The following is a 25153-nucleotide window of genomic DNA, read 5'->3' as shown; positions in this document are numbered from 1 at the left end:
ACATACGGGAGAGTGCCTCTTGTTCCTGTAGCGTGGTCCCCAGTGCAGCAGTGTTGGTATCATTTGGGAGTTTTTGTTACAGAAAAAGGAGTTTTTAATTTTTATTCAAGTTTTGTTCTTTCCATTTATACCTTTGATCTAGTTATACTTTTCAGCTGTATATGTGAGTGTGTGTCTGTGTATGACAGGTGGAAGAGCTCTTATGTTTTTCTTCCACAATGGTAAATTATCCAGCACTCACTGATCTGTACCACCACTTTTGCCATTTATTAAGTTTCCATAAATTTGCGGTTTTTTTTAATGAGGTCTTTGTTCCATTGAGCTTCTTGTTTATCTCTCTGTCAAGGCTACACTCTATTAATTAGAATCGCTTTATGATAAGTTTTGATTCCTCTTTTGGGAAAGTCTTCCCACCTTTTCTTGTTTTCAAAACTATTGTGGCTATTCTTGGCCCAAATGCTTTTTTTTTTTTTTTCTGCTGAGGAAGATTGACCATGATCTAACAGCTATTGCCAATCCTCCTCTTTTTGCTGAGGAAGATTGGCCGTGGGCTAACATCGGGGCCCATCTTTATATGGGACGCCGCCACAGCATAGCTTGATGAGTGGTTCATAGCTTGATCCAAACCCAAGAATCCCAGTCCACCGAAGCGGAGCATGGGAACTTAACCACTATGCCATTGGGCCAGCCCCCCAAATGCTTCTTTGAATCACTTTGTCAAGTTTCATGAAAACCCTTTTAGAATTATTATTTGACTGCGTTGAATTTATTCATTAATTCAGGCAAACTGACATCTTTCTAATATGGAGTTTTCCCTTTCATGGATATGATATACCTCTGTGTAGGTTTGCTTTTAAGACATTCAACTCACAATTTTATAGGTTTTTTCCCCTATAATGGTCTTATGCATCCCTAATTATAGCTATCTTTAATGTTTTCTCCTTGATGGAATCTTTAAAAATTATTATTACTGTTTTCAGTGGTTTTTGACTACTAAATAGGGTTGTAATTGAGTTTTGAACATCAATCTTATATCCAGCAAGCTTATAAAACTCTCTTATTAAAGCTAATAGTATGGGCATTCTTTTTATATGGAACTCTGATAACATTAATCTAATTATCTAAAATTAGTTTTCACCTTTGTGCTAGTTACATACGCACAGGGTTTAAGAGTCAAATAGTTCTACAAGTTCTACATATGAAAACTGTACCTCCCTAACCTCCCATCACTTTCACCTCCCAGGGGCAACCATTTTCAACTCTTTAACTGATTATTTTAGATTTTACTGCCCTATCACATACAGCATGCTCATATTGCTATTTCTTCTTTTTTTTAATAAGAATTTTTTTTTGAGGAAGATTGGCTCTGTGCTAACATCTATTGCCAATCTTCCTCTTTTTTTTTTTTTTTCCTCCCCAAAGCCCCAGTACATAGTTGTATATCATAGTTGTAGAGTTGTAGCTCTTCTATATGGGACACCACCTCAGCATGGCTTGATGAGTGGTGAGCAGGTCCGCGCCCAGGATCTGAACCAGTGAACCCCGGGCCGCCGAAGCAGAACGCTTGAACTTAACCACTGCACCACTTGGGCTGGCCCTCATATTGCTTCTTCTTGATTTCTGACTTTTAGGCATTATTTATTGACTTGCCACTATGAAGGTGGGGACATGATGTTCTATTACTCCTGACTTCATGCCACACATGCACACTTTCTGTTCTCCATCACCTAATATATTTATACTATAATTTTGGATAACTTACTAGTCAGCGTCTATGTTATAACGACTATGAGACTGTTGTTTATGCTGAATCTTGTAACATTCCCACCTACTGCTTATGCTGGTCCTCTCATGTGTGTGTCTGTGTAACCACCACCATCTCAGGATCAGAACAATTCCATGACCACAAAGGTCTCCCTTGTGCTGGCCCTTTAGAGTGACTCCCATCCCCACCATACCAAATCTCTGGCAAATGCCAGTCTGTTCCCTATCTCTATAAGTTCAAGAATGTTCTATAAGTGGAATCACACAGTATGTCATGTTCTGAGATTGACTTTGTACACTCAAAATAACGCCTTCAGGAAACTTACAACTTGTTGCACATATGAATAATTCATTCATTCTTCTTGCTGAGTGGTATTTCCTTGTAATGAATGCACCACAGTTTGTCTAACTATTCACTTATTATTGAACATTTTGGTTGTTTCTAGTTTTTGCTATACAAATAAAGCTACTGTAAACATTCATGCACAGGTTTTTGTGTGGACATGAGTTTTCATTTCTATGAGACAAATGCCCAAAAGATTAATTGCTGGGTCATATAACTCACTTCATCTCCTGGAAGAAGTCAGGATATGACTCCTTCTGTTGGATGTGGGCACATACAAGTTCTGAGGTCCACACTGCACAGTGCATTTGAGTTAACTTTTATCAATAAAGGGTTGGAATAGGGAGTCATTCAGGAACAGACCTGGTTTTGTCCCAAAGCTGAGCAGGCCCTGGAAAACCCTCCTCCTTCCTCCAGCTGAGTAGCTCTTGGTTGAGGCTGGTGCAGAATGAGGCCACAAGCCAGCCACATCCTAGGATGCTGGGCTTGGGAGTTTGGGACAGACACAGCCCACAGCCACAGATCCTTCTTGGCCTGCGGCTCCCAAATGGGGAATCACCATGAAGACCTCAAGATGGGGTGAGGGGCCCAGTGGAGAGAGCAGAGGACCCAGGCAGGAAAGAAGCATTATTTCTGCTAGGCCTGTTCAAGTCTGTCTGAAAACAGAAGATGAATGACTACTCAACTGTAGCCGCTTTCTCTGCCTGATTCCTGTTTCACAATTTAGAAGCAGGAACTGTCTAGAATCTAGGAGCAGGTTAACGTCACAGCCATGTCACCTTGTCATAGGCGCTTCCTCTTATATCACGGGAGGCGGGCCTTCCCTCCTCTCCACAGAGCATAGAGGTCAGGGTTCTCCCCAGCACACACACGGGGACAGAGCAGGCTCCTCAGGCCTCCAGGATGCCCGTCCCTGCCTCCCGGCCCCGCCCTCCTCCTCCTTGCCTGCTGCTGACTCTACTGCTGGGACTCACAGGTGAGCATTCATTGGGGTAGAATCCTCTCCCTCTGTCTGGGGACCTTTAGGGCCTCCAGGATACCACCGGTGCACCACCCAGAGCTACCACAGAAGGCCCAGAACCGGGCATTATCTGAGAGCATGAAATCAGAGATCTGAGCATTTTCTCTGTGGATCCATCACGTGCAGCTGGTCACCAGAGGCGTCAAAACAGATGGTGCTTCAAACAGCAACAAGAATGACTTTGTGTATATTAACTTGTCTAATCCCCACAGCAACCCTGTGTGATAGCTATGAGCATTATCCCTGATTTACAGATGGGGAAACTGAGGCAGAGAGAGTAACTTGCCCAGTGTCACCTACCTAAGGCAGTGGAGCAGCCGGAATTCAAGTCCAGGATGACCAGCCCCAGAGTTCATTCCTTTACCATGCTGTGCTGCTCGGCTTCTCAGTGGAGGCCGATTGCAGAAAAATCAGAAAGTACAGAGAAGCAAACAGAAGAACAGTCATCACCACCACGCCGCTGAGAGATCACCAGAGTTCCATTTCTGCTGTGTGTAACCGCAAATCTTTCTTAATGATGTGTTGCATGGTTCCTATGTGCCAATTGTTTTCCTGAGCTTTTAATATTTATTATAGTTTTATTTAATGCTAAAAAAAAATCTGTATACTACTATGCTAGGCCATACTTTTATATCTATTTGTGAATGTGTGTATTTACATCTGTATGTGTGTATGAGTGGGTGTGAGGAAGTGTACACACAAACACACACACACACAGGATTTTTTAAAAGGCTTTCCTTATAGTTTTCTTCAAATCGTTTTCAGTCTACATGAAATGCACATTGAACAGATGTTTGGCATTCTCTGTCTCTCAGCCAACATGCCTCCTTCTACTTCTCTAAATTACCCCTCACCCTCCCCAAACTCTTAAGAGAAGCAAACTTCTCTCTCTCGTGTGTTACTACTTGGAGTCCCTCTTCTGTGCTGGATAGAGGTGAGGAGGAGAGATGAGGATAAAGATACAGAGACTCCTGCCTATATGATCTATATCTATAATTATATCCATAACCATGTCTGTATCCATATCCATATCTATATCATCGAATGTCAGCTGAAGCCTCCTTGCCTCAGGAATCTAATGAGTAATAACTTTGATTTCTTGAAAACTCCCCATGTCCAGACACTGTTGGAAATGCCTATGACTGTTATCTCATGTGATCATTATATCCAAGGCAGATACTCTTGTCACCTCTACCTTACAGAAAGAAAATAGAAGCACAGGGAGCTTCAGGGCCACTCAGTGGTCAACAGTAGGGCTGTGATTTGAACTCAGGCAATTGACTCTAGAGCTCATGGGTTTAACCGTTACCCTCCTTCCATCCCATGAGATTTCTGCAGTTTCTGCCACTGGGTGTGGGGAAGGGTGGGTGTGGGGAAGAGGGTTTGTGGTTTTCTTCTCCTGGGCTCTTCTGCTTCCTGAGTAAATGCAGTTTGCTTTTGTTTTTCACCAAGTCATCTACACGAGGAACTCAGGTAATGACATAATTTCCACAGAGATTACCCATTTAAAATCGACTTCAGGGTCTTGAAGAGGCATCACACTGGGCAAGTCACACATCATACATGCATTTTTTGGATACCTACTCTGTGCCAGGAGCTGATATAGGAATTTGGGGTGGATTGGTGAATAAACGAGACAAAGTAGTTGACATCATGGAGCTTATGTCTTAGTGGGGAAATGACTGTAAACAATAGACTTAATAAATAAGTAAAGACTATAGCGTATTAGAAAGTGATAAGTGTTAAGGAGAAAATTGGAGTATAGCTGGATAAGAGAATTGGGAGCTTCTGTATGGTGGGATGTATTTTAAATAGGGTAGGGGAATAACTGAGAAGGGGAAATTTAAGCAAAGAGAAAAAGAATGTGCAGAGGTGAGCCCTGTGGTGGTATGGACAAAGAGCCTTCCTGATAGAGAAGAGCATGCGCAAAGGCCCTGAGAGTAGGATCTCTCTGCTGTGCTCAAGGGTTTGGGCTTTTGCGCTGAGTGACATGGCTGCAATTGCAAGGTTTTGAAGAGAGAAGTGACATGATCTGACATGAGTTTAAATTATTCTAGCATTTGGTTGAGAGTAGGCTAAACAGGACATAAATAGAAACAACTAGAGCATTTAAGAGGTTATTGCCTTCCTGCAAAAAAGAAGTGGCTTGCACCAAGACAGTGCCTGGTAGAGATAGGGGGACGAGGCCAGATTTTGGATGCATGCTGGAGTGGAGCCAACAGGATTTCCTGATGCATAGGATTGGGGTGAGAGGGACAGACTCCTAGGGTTTGGGGCCTGAGCATCTGGAAGAGTAAGGGTGCCTCAGCTGAGACACAGAGGGCTGTGGGGGAAATTCAGGAGTTCACTTTGGGTCCTGTTAACTGTAGATGTTTATTTCCATCCAAGGAACACGTCCAGTGGGCAGTTGACATACAAGTCCGGAGTTCTGGGGAAAGGCCTGGGCCAGAGAAGTAAATACAAGAATTACAGATGCACAGATGGCAGATGGATCTTGACCCTCTGCTCCTTCTTCTCTCCTCCCTCCTCTATTCCTTCCATTTCTCCCTCCAAGATTCATCCGTATTTCTCCCCATTTTTTTTCTTAGCAGTTCCAATCTTCTTCTCCAGACTTAAAAACCCAAACCACCTGATGTTCTGGGCGCACCAAAGGACCTGCCCTGGAGTAGCATGTGCTTCCTTAGGAGGCAGGTTTGGTTATAAACAGTGCTAAGTGGGTGGGGGTCACCAGCTCACACTCTGCAAAGGTAAAGCACATTTTTTTCCCTGAGGAGTAGACAAGAAATAGAAAAGAACACAGGATTTATCTGTGGCGCCACAACAGCCTGCTCCTCTGATTTATATCCCTGCCACCAGAACCCAGGCCTGTTTTTTAGGACACTTAAGATAAGAAGGAACGATTTTCTATTTCTCTGTGTGTCCAGAAACTGGCTAGTCCCTGAGGCAGTAAAATGGAACTGGAAAGTCTTGCCCCTGCAGTTCAGTGATTGGCCCAAAGGTGACTCGTGTCCCTTCAACTCGTAACTCATTGTCCAAACACAGTCAACCACCCACAATTCTTTTCGAAACACAAGTTTGAAGCCTGCTGTTTCCATGCTTGCTCCCATGGCTCTCTCTCTCCATTCAAGAGCAGGTTTCTCTGTATGATTTCCTTCATTAAGTAGTAGATAATAACAACAATAAACAAACACATAGGGACAGAGATTGGATTGGTGGTTACCAGAGGGGAACGGGGGAGGGAGGAGGGTGAAAGGGATAATTTGGTACATGTGTGTGGTGATGGGTTGTAATTAGTATTTTGGTGGTGAACATGATGTAATCTATGCAGAAATAGAAGTACAATGATGTACACCTGAAATTTTTACAATGTTATAAACCAATGTTACTGCAATAAACAAAAAATTAAAAAAAAAAAAAAAGAGCAGGTTTCTCAAATCTATCAGCCTTTGGGACCACACATTTTGTCTTTTTCCTTGAGCCATTTTGTCCAATTTGAAAGCTCTTCATGGGGCGATCACCTTGTGTTAGTACATATTTTTGATTGTGGCAAAATACACATGACCTAAAATTGACCATTTTAACCATTTTTAAGGATCCAATTCAACAGCATTAAGTACATTCACAATGTTGTGAAACAGTCACCACCATACATTTCCAGAGCTTTTTCAACATCCTAAGCAGAAACTCTGTTCCCGTTAAACAGTAAGTCCCCTTTCCTCCTTCCCTCCAGTGGCTAACCTCCGTTCTACTTTTTGTTACTATGAATTTGCCTATTCTAGGTGCTTCATATAAGTGGGATCATATATTTGTCCTTTTGCATCTGGTTTATTTCACTTGGCATAATATTTTCAAGTTTCATCCATGTTAGAGGATGTATCAAAATGTCACTGCTTTTTAGGGCTGAATAACATTCCATAATATTTGTACACCACATTTTGTTTATACATTCATCTCTTGGTGGAAATTTGAGTTGTTTCTACTACCTTTTGGCTATTGTGAATAATGCTGCTATGGACATTGATGTATGTGTGTCTGAGTCCCAGCTTTTGATATTTTGGGGTATATACCTAAGAGTGGAATTGTTGTGATCATATGGTAAATTTTATGTTTAACTTTTTAAGAAACCACCACTGTTTTCCACAGTGGCTTCAACATTTTATATTCCTACCAGCAATGCACAAGAGTTTCACCTTCTCCACGATTTTGCCAACACTTATTTTCTGTTTTTTATTTTGTTTTTGATGATAGGCATCCTAAGCAATGTGGAGGAGTGTCTCATAGTGGTTTTGATTTGTATTTTTCTAATGACTAGTGTTGTTGGGCATCTTTTCTTGTGTTTACTGACCATTTGTATATCCTCTTTGGGAAAACGTCTTTCAAGTCCTCTGTCCATTTTTAATTGGGTTTTCTGTTAAATTGTTTTTGAATTGTAGGAGTTCTTCATATATTCTGGATATCAATCCCTTATGAGATACATGCTTTGCAAATACTTTCTCCCATTCTGTGATTTGTCTTTTCATTCTCTTGGTAGTATCCTCTGATGTCCAAAAGTTTTTAATTTTGATGAAGTCCAATTTACATATTTTTTCTTTTGTTGCCTGTACTTTTGGTGTCATATCCAAAAAAATCATTGCCAAATCCAATGTCTTGAAGACTTTTACCTGTGGTTTTTTTCTCAAAATTTTATAATTCAAGCTCTCACATATAGGCGTGTATCTATTTTGAGTTCATTTGTGTATATAGTATAAAGTAAAGGTCCAACATCAGTCTTTTGCGTGTGGATATCAAGTTTTCCCAGTATCATTTGTTGAAAACTCTGTCTTTTCCCCATTGAATGGCCTTGGCACCATTGTTGAAAAATCACTCGACCATGTACGTGAGGGTTGATTTCTAAGCTCTCTATTCTATTCCATGGTTTATATATCTGTAATGTCAGTACCAAACTACTTTGATTATTGTAGATTTGTACTAACTTCTTAAATCAGGAAGTGTGAGTCCTCTAACTGTGTTCTTCATTTTCAGAATGGTTATTTGGGGTCCCTTGGGATTTCATACGAGTTTTAAAATGCTTTTTTCTATTTCCTTGAAAAATATTTCTGCCATTGAGATTTTTTTTCTTTTGTGAGGAGGACTAGCCCTGAGCTAACATCCGATGCCAATCCTCCTCTTTTTTCTGAGGAAGATGGCCCTGGGCTAACATCCATGCCCATCTTCCTCTACTTTATATGGGACCCTGCCACAGCATGGCTTGAGAAGCAATGCGTTGGTGGGCGCCCAGCATCCGAATCTGTGAACCCCGGGCCGCCAAAGTGGAGCGTGCCCACTTGCATGCTGGGCCATCAGGCCGGCCCTCTGCCATTGAGATTTTGACAGAGATCGTATTTTTTGTTTTTATTGAAGTAACATTGGTTTGTAACATTGTATAACTTTCAGGCGTACATCATTATACTTCTATTTCTGCACTGATTACATCATGTTCACCAGTCACATACTAATTACAGTCCATCACCACACACATGTGCCTAATCATCCTTCTCGCCCCCCTCCCTCCCGTCCTCCCCTCTGGTAACCAGCAATCCAAACACAGATTTTATGGAATCTGTAGATTGCTTTAGGTAGTACTCAGTATTTATCTTAACAATATGAAGTCTTCCAACCCATGAACATGGGATGTTTTTCCCTTTATTTATGTCTTCTTTAATTTCTTTCAGCAATGTTTTCTACTTTTCAGTGTACAAGTCTTTCCTCTCCATGGTTCAATTTACTCCTAAGAATTTTATACCTTTTGATGCTATTGTAAATGGAATTGTTTGCTTGATTCCCTTTCTGGATTGTTCATCACTAGTGTATAGAAATGCAACTGATTTCTACCTGTTGATTTTGTATCCTGCAAATTTGCTTAATTTATTTACTAGTTCTAACAGGTGTGTGTGTCTGTGTGTAATCTTTGGTGTTGCTACATATTAAATCACGTCATGTGCAAACAGAGGTGGTTTTACTTCTTCCTTTCTATTTTGAATGCCTTTTATTTATTTTTCTTGCCTGATTGCTTTTGCTAGAACTTCCACTATTGTGTTGAATAGAAATGCTAAAAGTGAGCATCTTTTTCTTGTTCCTGATTTTCAGGGGAAAAACTTTCAGACTTTCTCCATTTCTGAGTACGATGTTAGCTGTGGGTTTTTCATATATGACTTTATGATTTTGTAGAAGTTTCCATCTATTCCTTGTTTATTGATTGTTTTTATCATGAAAAAATTTGGCTTTTGTCAAATGCTTTTCTGCATCAAATAAGATGATCATGTGGCCTTTGTTTTTCATTCTGTTAATGTGATAGATTACATGGTTTGAATTTTATATGTTGAACCATTCCTGCATCCCAGGAATAAATCCTACTTGGTCATGGTGTGAAATTTTTTTAATATGCTGTTGAATTTGGTTTGCTAGTATTTTGTTGAGGGTTGTTGCTTCAGTTTTTGTGAGAGATATTGGTCTGTGTTATCTTGTAGTGCATTTGTCTGGCTTTGGCATTAGGAAAATGCTGGCCTTCAAATGAGTCTCAGAATGACTCTGGATAAGATAGGAAGACTTCCTTCATCTTCAACTTTTTGGAAGAATTTGCAGAGGATTAGTGTTAGTTCTTTCTTACATGTTTGGTAGAATTCACCAGTGAAGTCTGGTTCTCCTGGGCTTTTCTTTGTTGGGAGATTTTTGATTATTGATTAATCTCCTTCCTAGTTAAAGGTCTATTCAGATTTTCTATTTCTTCATGATGCAGTCTTAGTAAGTCGTGTATTTCTAGGGATTTGTCCACTTCATCTAGGTTATCCAATTTACTGGTTACACTTGTTCATAGTAGTGTTTTATCATCTCTTTTATCTCTGCAAAATTTTGGTAGCGTTCTTTAAATTCTGATTTTAGTTATTTGGGTCTTCGCTCTGTTTTTCTTAGTCAATCTAGCCAAAGATTTGTCAATTGTATTGATATTTTTGAAGAACCTCTCTTGGTTTTGTTGATTTTCTCTGTTGTTTTTCTATTTACATTTTAGTTATCTCTGCACTAATCTTTATTATATTCTTCCTTTTCCTATCTTTGAGTTTATTTCTCTCTTCTTTGTCTAATGTCTTAATGTATATAGTTATTAATTTATGATATTTTGGTATGTTGTATTTTTGTTTTCATTTGTCTCAAGGTATTCTCTAATTTCTCTTGTGATTTCTTCCTTGACTATTGATTTTTTAAGAGTGTGTTGCTTGATTTCTTTGTATTTGTGGATATTCCATTTCTCCTTCTCTTATTAATTTCTAGTTTTATTTTTCAGACTGTTTCACCAGTGGACTGCTTGAATAGTCCTTCATCCATATTCCACTAAGTTGCCTTATTCAACCTGTGTGTCAATGCCATATACACAGATTTTTGTTATGGAAACTGGTTTCTAAAAGTCAGAAGAGACCTGTGTGGTAGGCAGAACAATGGCCCCCCAAAGTGATCCTTTTCCTAATACTCAGCACGTGTGAATATTTTACGTTTCATGGCAATTTTTTTACATTTTGCAGAAGTGATTAAGACTGTTGATATGGGGAGATTATCCTAGATTATCAAGGTGAGCCCAGTGATATCATAAGGGTCCTCAGAAGAAGGAGGCAGGAAAGTCAAAGGTAGAGAAGTACAAGTGATAATGGAAGCATGAGGTTGGAGTGATAGGAAGACTGGAAGCATGAGAAAAGGAATATGTGTAGCCGCTGGGACTTAGAAGGCAGGGAAGAGAGCCTCCAGAAGAAATGTGGCTTGACTGACACCTTGATTTTATCCCAGCAACACCAGTTGTGGACTTCTGACCTCCAGAACTATAAGATAAAAATTTCTATTGTTTTAAGCCACTAAGTTTTTGGTAATTGGTTACAGCAGGATTAGGACACTAATGCCACATGATTATGCTATGGATAAAAAAATCCCAGGTACTTGAAAGAATGTTTTACTTCTTAATTAAACTATATCTTCATTCTGTGTTGGGAGCTCTGCCCATCAGTGTCACTCAAGTATCCAGGTTGATGGAGCAGACCCATCCTGAGCATGTGGATCTCTGCATAAGAGGGAAGTTGATGCATAGAGGTTCTTGTAGTTCAATGCATATCCACTAAATTCCTTCATCACTCTTGCTCACAACTCATGGTCTAAAAACATCTCATGGTCCTACCCAATGCAAAGGTCCAGAAATGCAACACGCCCTGAGGCTAGAAAGTGGACAGCCAGAGATATTTGGCAAAGCATGAAACCCCCAGAGAGGGCACAGGCACTCAAACTCACTCTCTGCCACATCTCTTAACCTCTCTGTGCCTCAGTTCACCATTTGTACTAGGGTCTCATATTGCAGGCTTCTTGTGAAGGTATGCAATGTGCTGAGCTCAAGGCCCGCTCGTGCTGTGCACCCGGTCAGTGAAAGCTGTTGTTGATAAACACTTGAGAAAAGCTACAAGATCACATAGGGGTGAATAAATAATGGATTTGTTTTCCTCCAGGAGCAGCAGGTGAGGAGCTGCAGGTGATTCAGCCTGAGACGTCAGTGTCTGTTGCAACTGGAGAGACAGCCACTCTGCGCTGCACCCTGACCTCCCGGCTCCCTGTGGGGCACGTCCAGTGGTTCAGGGGGACAGGGCCAGGCCGGGAGTTAATCTACAGTTTCAAAGGAGGCCACTTCCCCCGAGTAACAAATGTTGCAGACACCACAAAGAGAAACAGCATGGACTATTCCATCCGCATCAGTAACATCACCCCAGCAGACACTGGTATTTACTACTGTGTGAAGTTCCAGAAAGGGAGCCCTGATGATGTGGAGTTTAAGTCTGGACCAGGCACCCAGCTCACCATGAGTGGTGAGTACAGCGTGGGCCTCCTTCGTCCCCTGGTGTGTGACAGCAAGTCAATAATAACGCCCTCCATTCTTTCAGCAACAGCAAGAATCAGGTGTGGCAGTGGGTGCTTATGTTCATGATCTGATTTCACCCCCTTCCACAGATCAGGGAAGTTGAGGCCTGCAGAGGTCGTGCTAGTTGCTCAAGACCCCACAGTTGGTAAATGGGGGGAATGTCTGAGCCCCCACCTGCCTGGCTCCACAGCCCTTGCCTTTTCCATCCCGTCCAGCCCTTTGTTCCAGGGAGGAGGGAACTGAAAGTCTGAGTGACTCCCCCAGTCACACGGTCAGATCTCGCCCCTGTCCCCAGAGAGTGCCCCTCAATGTGGCCGAGTCTTCCTTTACTCAGCACTTACTGAGCACCTCTGTGTGCCAGGCTCTGCTCTGTGCTGTGGAAGCAGCAGTGGACACAGCAGGCAAAGGCTCTTTTCCCAGGAAGCTCACGTTCCCTTCTCTTCCTGTGAGGAGAAATCCAGGCAGGGCGGGGAGGAGAGAATGTGTGTTTCTTCACTTCATCCTCAGAAACATCACACTGAGAGGAATCCCTAAGAGGCCCAGACTCTCTGTTTGCTCTGACAGCCCGGCTGGAGGAGACGCGCACAGGTTGGGTGTTTGCTGTGTGTCTGTACAGAAAACCCTCGTGTGATTCAGAGACCAACTCACACAGTCACTGAAGGCTCCCGGCAGAGCTGGGTCATCTCAGAATGTCTCTCACCCAGGGAAGAGGTTCCCCATGTGACTGATTTAGGGGTTCACTGTTGAGGCAGCAAAGAAACTCGTTTAAGGTTTTCTGCCAGAGGCCCCAGATCCTGAATCTTGAAATGTCTTGCACAGGAAGGACTTTCAGACCCATCAAGCCCAATGCCCCAGGTACAGATGGGGAGCCTCAGGCCAAGAGATGATGGTGGACGTGCCCACAGTCACAGGGCCAGTGTGTAAGGGGATCATATCAGAACCTGGATCTGATTCCAGGCAGGCTACTTCTTGTGCTGACATTGCACACTCTTTCGATGGCAGAGGCTGGCCCATAGTAAATGCTGGATAAAAGCTCGCTGCCCCAAATCACTGAACAGGGAGCCAGCATTTCTCCTTTATGTCAGTTTTCCAAAGGTTCAGAAAGCTCCTCACATTCAGAACCTGAGGCCCAAGGTGATTGGGAACCTCTCCCAACCTTCAGCCAATCACCCCCAATCAAGCAATCCATGTCAGCACTAGAGCTGCCCATTGTTTCCACAGCTGCATAACATCCATCGTAGGGAGATAGCATATACATTCTACAGTCTTCCATTGATGGATACAAAGTTGTTCCCAACCTTGGGATATTAAACCAGTGCTGCACCACTCTACTCCAGTGGGACATGCCCACTGGAGGTGGCATTGCTTGGTCAGCAGATGTGTGTATTTTAATTTGTTGGATATTGCCAAATTTCCCGCCTAGAGGTGGTAGCAATTGAGTATCCCCCCAAACCTGCCCCTTCCTCAGAGTTCACCTCTGGGAACCTGTGTGTCCTCCTCTGTAAGATGAGGATGATGACCCGCCCTCCCAGCACTATTAGAAGGATTAAAAATAATCTATGTGAAGGTTCTTAAGTGTGTCACACACTTATGGTCAGTGATATAATCACAATCACGTCTATTGTTTATAAATGCTCCTCTTGTAGCCAAACCCTCTCCGCCCGTGGTATCGGGCCCCACAGCGAGGGCCACGCCTGAGCAGACAGTGAGCTTCACCTGCAAGTCCTACGGCTTCTCCCCCAGAAACATCACCCTGAAGTGGTTCAAAAATGGGAATGAGCTCCCAGCCTCCCAGACCAACGTGGACCCAGAGGGAGGCAGCATTTCCTACAGTGTCTCCAGCACAGCCAAGGTGGTGCTGGTCCCGGGGGATGTTCGCTCCCAGGTCATCTGTGAGGTGGCCCACGTCACCCCGCAGGGGGGCCCTCCTCATCGTGGGACGGCCAACTTGTCTGAGACCCTCCGAGGTAGATGTCCCTCACCCCAGCCCAAGCCCACACCTGCCGCCAAGCCCCCAAGCCCGCTCCTCCCCCTGCTGTTTGCTCCAGGCCTGAATTTCCTGGAATCTAGTTCTTGACCATCCTTCCCAATCACCAGGCACCTGGATCTGCTGGTGACTCATCTGTTTTAACGGCAGCTGCCAGGTGAACACCTGCCATGTGCCAAGCTCTGTGACGGGTCGTGTCGTACACTTTACCAATAGCAGCTCCAGTTGCTGAGCACCTACTCTAAGCCCAGCCCCCAGGTGCTTGGTGATTTCATTTATTTTCCTACAGTTATTATGCCCCCACTGTATGCCAGGGGCTGTGCTCATTGATTTCACTCATTATGACCCTACTAGGAGCTACCAGTCCTTGAGCACCTACTGTGTGCTTGGTACTGTGCTTAGTGATCTCATTCATATGCAGAAAATACTCTCATTGTTTGAGCCCCTGCTGCATGCCTAGCATTGTCCTGGGTGATTCCTGTCTGTGATGGTGGGAGCTAAGTTACGGAGCCCTCCTCTGTGATCTGTCTGTTCCATAAGGTCAGAGCTTCTGCCCTGTGCTGTTTCAGTTCCGCCCACCTTGGAGGTTTCCCAACACCCCACGGCAGGGAACCTGGTGAACATCACCTGCCAGGCAAACAAGTTCTACCCCCGGCACCTAAAGCTGACCTGGTTGGAGAACGGAAATGTGTCCCAAACAGAAATGGCCTCGACCCTCATAGAGAACAAGGATGGGACCTTTAACTGGACGAGCTGGCTTCTGGTGAACTCTTGTGCCCACAGGGAGAATGTGGGGCTCACCTGCCAGGTGGAGCATGACGAGTAGCCGGCGGTCACCAAACACCATACCTTGGAGGCCTCTGCCCACCAGAAGGAGCAGGACACAGGTGGAACCCCTGGTGAGGCCTCCACTCCTACTGACCTGGCTCCTTTTAAATTGTATCTTTTTTAGATATTAAATGTAGTAATTAATGCATATTATAGAATAATCTGGAAGACTATAAATATAAAGCAGAACTTGGAAGTGAGCTCCCCTCCCCCACATCCCACAGTCCAAGAGTCACCACCGGTAAGAGTTTGGTACATATCTTTATAGATGTTTTGACATAAATACATATTAAAGAAAGAAGTAGGGAATGAGGGAGGTCATCCTGCTCATCTTGTTCAAGCATCCTGCTTTTTGCTTCTTCACCTGACAATGATTATGTCACCATCCACGTCTGCCCACCCCCCTCCTCCTTGCTGTCTCTAAACTCTGCCTAGTCTCTATTCCATCCTAGCCTTTTGCATCCACATCAGTAATGTCACCCCAGCAGATGCCTGCCCCTACTAACTACTGTGTAATTCTCAAAAGGGAGCCCTGAGGACGTGGAGTTTGAGTCTGGAACAGACACCTGGATGACCCTGAGTGGTCACAACACAAGCCTCCTTTGTTCCTTGATCCGACAAGGGATCAGCAATAATCACAACCACTTGCTACACATTTACTATATGCAAATTCCAGTTCCTCTGTGATCTCCTTTCCTGCTGCAACCATCCTGAGAGTTTTGAGTGTTACCAATGAGACTTGAGGAACAATGGTGAGTATGTTGTTGAAGACTTTTTGCTTTTAGACCAGGTGACTGGGCTAAATTAATCAAGGTAAATCTGAGTCCCTGAGGACAGGGACCACCAGCCTGTACAGGACATATCTGCTAATTAGAGACACATTCCCCCTCTGCTGGGTATTGTCCAAGGACCTACAGAGTCCCCCCTTTCTATGAATAAATTATGTCTCATTTCTGTCTCACGTACTGTCAGAAGGGAATAGAGTCAGGTTTCCAGGAGTCTTGACTCCAGAAGAGCTTTCAAAGGTCCACGTTCATTCCATCTGCCCTGTGGTGTTGTCCTCATCTGCTGGGTCAATCTGGGTCACCAAGTGTCCACGACCCTGTCTGCTGGAAGTGTAAAGATGGGAAAAGGAAGACAATTTCCCTTAAAACAAGAGACACACAGAAGTTGCGTAATTGTGTCCACTAATAACTTGGTCAAGTATGCACATCCAGGTGCAAGTGGCGTCCACTATTGTGTGATCATATGACTAAGGACATTGGTTTTCTACAAAACCAGTACCATTACACACTTAATAGAATTAACAATAATTCCCTAATGTCATCTAAAATGGAATATACATTCACATTGTCCCAAATTTCTTTTATAGCTGTTTTTTTGCACCAAAATGGTCTTAGTTCATCCATAAATGCTTGGTAGAATATTCCTGTGCAACCTTCAGGGTCTCTAGAATTCTTTTTCATGAATATTTAAATTATGAGTTCAATTTCCTTAATAGTTTAGGCCTATTCAAATTATTCATTTCATGTTGAGTGAATTGTTGTAGATTGTGATTTCTGAGGAATCTGGTCCATTTTCCCTAAGTTGTCAAATCTGTCTGTAGGATTGCTCACAATCTCCCCTTATTATCCTTCTAATGTCTTCAGGGTCTGTAGTGATGTCCCCTCTTTCCTGATTTTGGAAATGTGTCATTTCTCCTTTTCTTATTGGCAGTCTTGCTAGAAGTTTTTCAATGTTATTGATCTTTCCAAAGAAGCTGCTTTTTCTTTCAGAGATTTTTCTCTACTGCTTCTTTGATTTCAATTTCATTGATTTTTCTCCTCTTTCCTTTGTTATTTCCATCCTTCCTTCTGCCTTGGGTTTATTTTGCTCCTCCTTTTCTAGTTTCCTGAGGCAGGAACTTAGATGATTGGTTTTACACTTCCCTTTTCTCTAATGCCAGTCCCAATCTCCTCCTGTGCTGGGCAGTCAGGAGAGTGGAATCTTGACCCCTGGCCGCTGTGTTCTCCCTCCAGTCCTCAGGGCCCAGCCAGTCTGCTTCTTCGTCCTCCTTTCAGATTCCTCCTGTGCTTGTACCTCGCATTGTTTCTAGGGGTCAGAGTTGTACTGAAGGGGGAGAGTAGGGAGAGGTGGGTCCACACCATCCTGTCCGGACCAGCCTGGGTTTGCTCCTTAGTCCCCATCTCCCGTGGGGCTCATATCAGGGCTGTTCCTTCTGGTGCTCTCAGTGTGCTTAACTGAGCACGCTCGCTAGTGTGCTGAGGCTGGAACTGGTTTTTGTGTTGTCCATGTTGGCAGGCTGGAGCAAAGTGCAAGATGCCTCTATCACCCTGCTGCAGTGGGATGCCCAGCCTGTCCCGGGCATCTGAGTGCTCTGGCCAGTGCAGTCCTGGGTCCAATGGGTCTGGTGTGAGGATGCACATCTTTGGGTTCGTTTTTATGTTGTTGGGGTGTTTTACAATATTTCTAGCTTAATGGCCCTCTCTTCTCTCAGTACAGCGTAATCCAGGTGTGTTACTGGAGTTTGGGTTGGTTGGTTTTGACAGTGGGACAAAGGTTCTGAAGCCTCTAAATTTTTTGTTTCTCTTTGTCTTTAAGGATCTTAAATCCCTCACCACCGCCCCCCCCCGTTTCCTAGTTCCCTTCACCAAACAGCGCTTCTTCCTTCTTTTCTGCCTTTTTGCCCCAGAAGTTATGCACTTTAAATTGAGCCTGTCCCTTTTGTCACATCGGTCCTTTCAAAATGTCCCAGCCTCCTTGTAGTAGGTATCTGTTGCCACTGTAATAAATTACCACACTTTTTGTGGTTTTAAATTTATTATATTGCTTTATTTACTTATTATATTTATTATATTACTGTTGTAGAAATCAGAAGTCTACAGTGGGTGCCAGGACTGTGCTCCTTCTGAATCTTGGGGAGAATCCATTTCCTTGCTTTTTCCAGCTCCTAGAGGCCGGCTGCATTCTTTGGGTAAAGGCTCCACCTCACTCTGACCTCTGATTCTGCCATCACATCTCCTACTCGGACTCTCCTGCCTCCCTCTTTCAATTATGTGGGCCTTTGTGATTACCCTGTCTCCACTCAGATAACCCAAGATAATGTCCCCATCTTGAGATCCTTACCTGAATCACCAAGGGTAGTGTCTTTTGCCATGTAAGTAACATATTCAGAGATTCTGAGGATTCTGTGCCAGCCCTTTTCAATCAGGAATACTTTGAAAACCCTTCTGTGCTCTAAACTGCAGGACAGACACTTTTTCAATATTCTCAAATTTAATGTGGATTTACTATTTGTGGTGGGATTTCCAAATAACTCCTCCTGCTAGCTGCCCTTGTCACTTTTCCTGGTGGCTGGGTGAGGCTGGGATGGCAGCCTTGTGACAGACGGTGCACTAGGGTTTGGTGATTTTTCTCTTTGATTCAGATATTTTGTACTTTTAGCATTTTCTCTTCAACTAATACTGGGCGCCAGTTTTGTCTAGAATTGACTTTTGCTTCTTTGTCTTTTTTGGGGTTGGAGAGGCCATTTTTGGAGATAAGGAGTGTGCTGCTGCCGTTGTCTTCTGCGCCCAGAAGTCACTGAAGATTCCTGAGTGCTTTGGCCCATGTGTCCCTGTCCCACATCTCAGGGCCCATACGTCCCCATCAGGGCCCTATTCTGTCAGACAGGCCCACTGAAGTTGAGATTTCAGCCTCCTCTGTAGCTCTGCAAATATAATCGTGTCCTGGTCCCATCCTCTGTTCTTCTGCCCTCTGGCTCTAGGAGATAAGACTCTGCAATGCTGCCAGGAAATGCTCTCACTCTCACACTTGATCTTTCCCTTGTGATTAATCTCTCTTACTTTTCATTGTATTTCTCCAAAGGATTGATGCCACAGCAACAGCCATGCCATTACATAGTCCTTGTAATTACTATTTTCCAACTCAATTTCAAATGCCTGATGCCAAAGTATTCTCTCCCTCTTGGTTCACCACTGGTGAAGTTTGAACACTTGCACCACTAGGGGGAGCAGGGCCTCCCCTGCTCCACCTCCTGCTGGTGCTGGGGTCCTCTTGGTCAGCCAGCCCAGTTATCCAGTTCAAATTGGCATCTAGAGTTGGCTTTCCAGACCACTCCCAGATGAACTCCCATAGGTCAGTATACTGGGAAGAGACAGAAATGGACATGAGAATGTGGAGCTTCGTGTGGAGTGTGGCCAGGGTCAGCATGCCTGTGGGGGTGAAGGGGCAGGACTGGGACAGGGAGCTGGTGACCTACAATCCAGGCACAACAAAGACTCGTGCTCTCACAGAGCTGGGGAGCAGGGTGGTCTTTCAGAGCTGTTTTCAATGGATGGGAAAGGGCTGAGCCCCTATACTCCAGTTCAGCCCGTCTTCTGATGCGAGCTGCCCTCCAGAAGGAGGTGCAAACTTGGGCAATGGAGCTTCTTCACTTGAGAAAAAGTGCCAGAGAGCTGCTCCTGAGAACTGTCATCCTCCAGGCCCCCAGGAGCAAAAGAGGGTGAGGTCTCCTCTCCTTCCTTAGGAATAAATTCATTTATAAAATATTATTTTAATATATTTCTTTAATTTTAAAATCAAAAACTGCCCATTGTAAAAATGCAAAGAACTCAAACGTACTTCCCCAGATACAATTTTCTGAGTCTAACAGAAAGATTTCAGCTGACACAAGCCCTCGGGTCAAGGTGGGCCGGATTCTGTTTGAAGCCCCTCCAAGCGTGAGACCCCATTTCCTAGACTCACCAGGCTGTTCTCCAGACAGCAGGTCTCATGAGATCAAGCTACCGTGAGGGCTCCCTTAGCTCCTGACAACATGGAGTCATCCAGCCTCACCCCTGCTATGAATGAGGGCAGCCTTGCATCTCTCTCACCCATCATGAAACCTGTCCTCACTCCACTTGCATGCTGTGTGGACATTCATTCTTAGGACCCTGAGAGTTTGGACTTGTCTTGGTCCCAAAGGCACGGTCTCTGGTCATTCTACAGACAACAATGATGGATTTCCCTAGGATTGAATCCCACTAATCTTGTGACCCTCCCTAAACTCTCTACGCCTCAGTTTCATCATCAGAATGAGGATAGTAATACCTGCTCCAGAGAGGTATGAGGATTAAGTAAGTAAACCAGGAGCCACACTTACAGGTCACTGAGTACACCTTCTCCGCGCTTCCCTCCAGGAGGACAACCCTCGCATCCTGACAGTGAGGTGAATGAGAATGAGGAACATCTTAACCCTAATTTCTACCTCAAGGTTGAGCACAGGGCAGGATGTAGGTTCAAAAGCTTCCAAAGGTTGATGGCCCAGGTAGCCTCAGATGGAATAAGTGGAGGCCCTAGGAATGGCTCCTGTGTGGCCCCTCTAATGGCTCCTCCTGTCCCTTGATTTCCAGGCCGAGAGCTGTCTGCTGTCCCTCTGGTAGTCCTCCTCCTGAGCACAAAGCTGCTGCTGGCCATCGGAGTCTCTGCCATCTATGTCCGCAGGAAATGGAGGGCCTGACTGTAAGTCGCGGGGCTGGGAGGGCAGGCCAAGGTCTGTCCCATAAAGGGCAAGGTCAGTAAAAGGGCCAGCCCACAGGTCACACAGGGTCAGGACACACGTGGAGTTAAGAGAAGGTGACACACCTCCCTCAATACGCTCAGGAGTATTGTGGATCCCTCTCAGAGGTTCTCCATCCCAGGAACTGTGTGGGTTCCTGCAGCAGGAGGGCTGGATCAAGGGTTTTCAAAGGGTGTCCACAGAGTCCTAGGGGTCCTGTAGAGGATGTGGGCAGAGGGAGGCTTATTGAAGGTCAGCAGAGTAGGTGGTTTCCTTGGAGACCATCTCTAGATTATTTGAACTCTCAGGCTCCAAGGGGCTTAAGGAACCCACATTTTAGAGTAATGCTGAGAAGTCCCCGATGCTGCTCTGAGGGCTGTACCTGCTCTGACCCTCTGAGTGACAGAGTGGAAGGGGTGGGGAGGGGATCAGGACTTGGGGAGGAAGGCTGAGGTGGCAGAGTCCTATTGCAGGGTCAACCTGTCCTCTCACTGCAGGTTTCTCAGCAGGAGAACAGCACCGAGGACGTAGGAGGCACACAGGGAACGTTTCTGTTATGATGAGCAGATAATTAAATGTGGACATGTTTCCCACAGCTCCTTCCTTCCTTCCCTGTTGTGTGCCACCCCCAATCTCTGCTGCTCCCCTCTCTCTGTGAGGGGTCCAGCCTAAGAGAAAGAGCCTACCAGAAGCTTCCATGACTCTGTTCCAAGAGCCTCCCCTCCCCGGAGACCTGCCTGCTCACACATTCCTGCTGCTCCTTCTCCCAGTCCCTGATGCCCCCGGAGCTGGGTCTTCATACATGGCCCTGAGAAGGGGCCGTGGGACATATCTCTGGGGACTGGCTCACGACATCTCCCTAGAAAGTGAGAAACAAGTCAAGTCTACACACATTAGGACATCTCTCATCGATCGCCTTGGGACTTGGCCATGAACTACACACCCATGCCCATGCACCAAGAGTTATTCTGTCTTCTGGATTCCTGTCTAGCCCTGACTCCCCAGCCTTTTTGAGTTGCTCTATTTCCTCTTCAGGTCAAATGAACCCCATTCTGATTTTAAGAAGAAAAATTATTCTCCTTCCCCCTTGCCTAAATGTCCTGCTCCTCAAACCCAGAAAGTTTTTTCTAATCTCTCAGTCACGAAGGCACTCGTTCTTCTATCATCCAGCACCCTTTCAACCCCTTGCTCATGGTACACATGCTGTCAGTTCAAAAGCCTAGGAGTCATCTGTGATTTCTCTTTCTCTTATGTCCCATATTCATTTCTGCCTTCAACATGCTCATGTCCAATGGTGAGACGGCAAATGTTGAACAATTGATTCTCCAAAAGAAGAGAGAAAGCCTTATTTGTAGTGCCTGCCAATTTCTGGGATGTAAACACTCCCCACGTGGCCAATTTCAAGCTACTAACAGTTTAACCACCACCTTGCAAAATTCCTGAAAATGTAGCAGTTTGCTCTCATGAGCCTATCCAAGCCTTCCCCTGCACACCACTGAGTTATCTTCATAATCTGCACACTTCTCACGCCACCACTACTCCCTGGCCCCAGCCACCATCATCTCTTCCTGGACCATTGCTAGAGTCTCTAGCTGGCTTTCCTGTTTCAACTACAGCAGTTCTTTGGAAATGCGAGTCAAATCCTATCACTCCTCTGCTTCTTCCCCAGCATATCTGCATGCTTCACTCTCTCCCTTCTTTCAAGTCTCTGCTCAAATGTCACTCTATTAAAGGCACCTTCCAAAAACCACCCTATATAAAATATAAATTCCTCTCTCACCTGGCATTCCAATTTCTCTTGACCTGATTAATTTGTTTCCTTGGCACTTATTATCACCTGACATACTAAATATAGGAATTGCTCACTTTGCTTGGCAGTTCAGGAGTGTAATAACGAGTGTGCAAACTGAAACCATGGAAAGTGATCTCAATAATCAATGAGATTAATAATGACTGTGCTGTGACCTTTAAAATTTTTTTCATTTTGTTGGAAAATGTCAGTTTTAAATGATTAGGAAAAAGAAGAAATAGAAAAACTAATATTTACTTAGTATACTGTCATTTGAAGATTAGAAACATTGAGAATTAAAGTGTTTGATTTCTTTGTAAAAACTTATCAAGAGCAGTTTGAACAGTGTTTGCCTTCTTGTTGCATAATTTATGATACAGATCAAGCAGCTTTTCTGTGCCTTGGTGAATCATCATACGCCTTTCTAAATTTCGATCAGCTTCTAACATTTATCCCTTGTGCTCTCAATGTTGTGAAATCTTGACAAAAGTTCCTTTAATTTGCAGTGTTTGCTTTTGTCACTGCCTCACGGACATTTTTACCCTTTTCCTCACCACCACTTTCTTCATTTATGTGGTAAGTTTGCTGTCACTCAGTTCCTCTGGCTGCACATCTGGCATCTTTCTAACAGTATCAGTGTCGTCATTCCCACAGGCAGCAGTTCCTTCTATGACTCCACTTACATTCTGTTTGCATTTCACTTCCAGCTTTATCACTTTTCATTTCTTCATTGCACTTTCATCTCTGTTGCCCATTCCCTTTTGCAATAATTCATTTTTGTAAAATGTGATGTGGGTTCATCACTGGGAGACAAGGAGTCAACCCGACTACACGCTTTGCTGTCTATACATAAACTGAGTAACAGAGTCACAGTGATCAATCACTGCAGATTGTGAAAGAAGTCACGTGATTGGTTACTGATCATGATGAGCATCTGTTAGTTACATGGTGATTTGTGGAGTAAGAAGAGCCAGCAGCAAAGTTTGTGCTCATGCAAATGCTCAGAGTGAATTTACTGTGGTAATTGTAATTTGAACCATGTGATGGGGACTGATGTTATTTAACTGAGCTGTGGTACCTGAAATTCATGCCTATCAGCACCATGCAAAGTGAACCCTGCCTGCGTGTGTCTCTTCCTCTAGAGGATGTCGGTTCTATCACAGAAGGGACTATCTGTATCAACAGATGTCAGAACAGTGACTGCCGGATAGTAGATCATCACATCTTTAAAAGATGAATGAATGAATACTTGATTGAGGACATTAGTTTCTACCAGATGTCGGGTTTCAAAATAAAGTTTCTCTTCATTTGACCATCTGATTTTTGTCTTCTGAAGCCCTTTTGTTAAAGACTACTCTCCCTTCTTCGTGTTTAAAAAGTCCCATCAAAAATTCAACATCATCTTGAGGCTGGCACAGTAGCATAGTGGTTAAGTTCGGTCACTCCACTTGGCAGCCTGGGGTTCACAGATCCTGGGAATGGACCTATGCACCGCTTATCAAGCCATGCTGTGGCAAGCGTCCCACATGTAAAGTAGAGGAAGATGGGCACGGATGTTAGCTCAAGGCTAATCTTCCTCAGCAAAGAGAGGAGGATTGGCAACGGATTCTAGTACAGGGCTAATCTTCTTCACCTAAAAAAAAAAAGTTCAACATCACCTAGAAAATAAGGAAGTACAAAAAAAAAAAACCTCATTGATTGGAGCACACGAGTGTGGTGCAGGAACCAAATGAAAGAGCTCCCGAAGGCCAAAGATGGAACAATTTGAGCAAGAAAATAAAATTGTATTATGTGATGGTCTGAATGTTTGTGTCACCCTGAAATTCATGTGTTAGAATCCTAAAGCCCAACGTGATCTGGTTAGAAGATGAGGCTGTTGGAAGGTGATTAGATCATGAGGGCTCCATCCTCATCAATTGGCCTAGTGCTCTTATAAAAGAGACCCCACAGGGATTCCTAGCCCCTTCCACCTTGTGAGGACACCATGAGAAATCTGTGAGCAGAGGAGGCCCCTCACCCAACCATGCTGGCACCCTGATTTTGAACTTCCAGCCTCCAGAATGGAGAGAAATAGTTTTCTACTGTTTAGAGTGTTTTGATATAGTACTCCAGCTAAAACAAAATATGGATAAACTATGAACTTTGGTTAATAATAATGTTTCAATATAGGTTCATTAATTGAAATAAATGGACCACACTAATATAAGATGTTACTAATAGGGGAAACTGTGTGCAGCAGTACATGGAAATCTCTATTGTCATCTCACTTTTTATGTAAATCTAAATTTGCTAAAAAGAATAAATCTATTAAAAAAGCCAACATCTTCTCCTCAGCTGGATGCCGCTTCTTGCACCTTCTAGGGGAACAGCACAAGGAATGTGTGGTGGGGAGATTTCTGTGTTAATATACCCAAGCTTCATCTCACTTCCCAGGTCTGAGGTTCCTTCTCTTCCTTCCTCTGTCCTCTGCCAGAGCTCACCCCAGACCCGGCCACTCAGAGATCCCAGAGGAAGCTGCTTCTCAGTCCCCCATGATATTCATCCTAAACTTCTCCAATTAGTAAAGCCCAGGTCAGACCAAGTGAGGTTGGAGAACTTTGGATAGCTGGGTGAGATGAAGTAGCTTTGATGATCTAACTGTGGGGAGTTAATACACGTCCTGAGACAAAGGACTCCCACCTGGAAGATGTTCTGAAGAGGCTGGTGGGTGCTGTGATGCACCAGGCTGGAGAAGATGGCCCTCAGCTGTCAGCCCTCTTTGGAATTAACTCAGCTGAGGAGAGCCTCCTGGCCCAGGGTCATGCCTGATAACATGCCACATCCAATGACTCATCAACATGGTGATATAAAGGCCCAGCCCTCTTACTCCAGCTCAGGACACTCTGAAGGACCAGCCTAGCACCAGAGCTCCATGGGAGGTCAGCTGAGGACTTCATTGCCGCTCAACTTCTCGTTCTGT

The 25153-nt window shown here is 44.1% G+C and overlaps 1 pseudogene; it reads left to right on the top strand.

Moving 5' to 3' along the window:
* The first annotated feature begins 2987 nt into the window (after positions 1–2987).
* Positions 2988–20373, top strand: LOC131418595 (signal-regulatory protein beta-1-like; annotated as a pseudogene).
* Positions 20374–25153: the final 4780 nt, after the last annotated feature.

This window comes from Diceros bicornis, chromosome 19 (genome assembly GCF_020826845.1).
Source record: "Diceros bicornis minor isolate mBicDic1 chromosome 19, mDicBic1.mat.cur, whole genome shotgun sequence".
Lineage (NCBI taxonomy): Eukaryota > Metazoa > Chordata > Mammalia > Perissodactyla > Rhinocerotidae > Diceros > Diceros bicornis.
The sequence above is the reverse complement of the archived record's forward strand: the minus strand, read 5'-3'. Positions and strand labels throughout refer to the sequence as shown.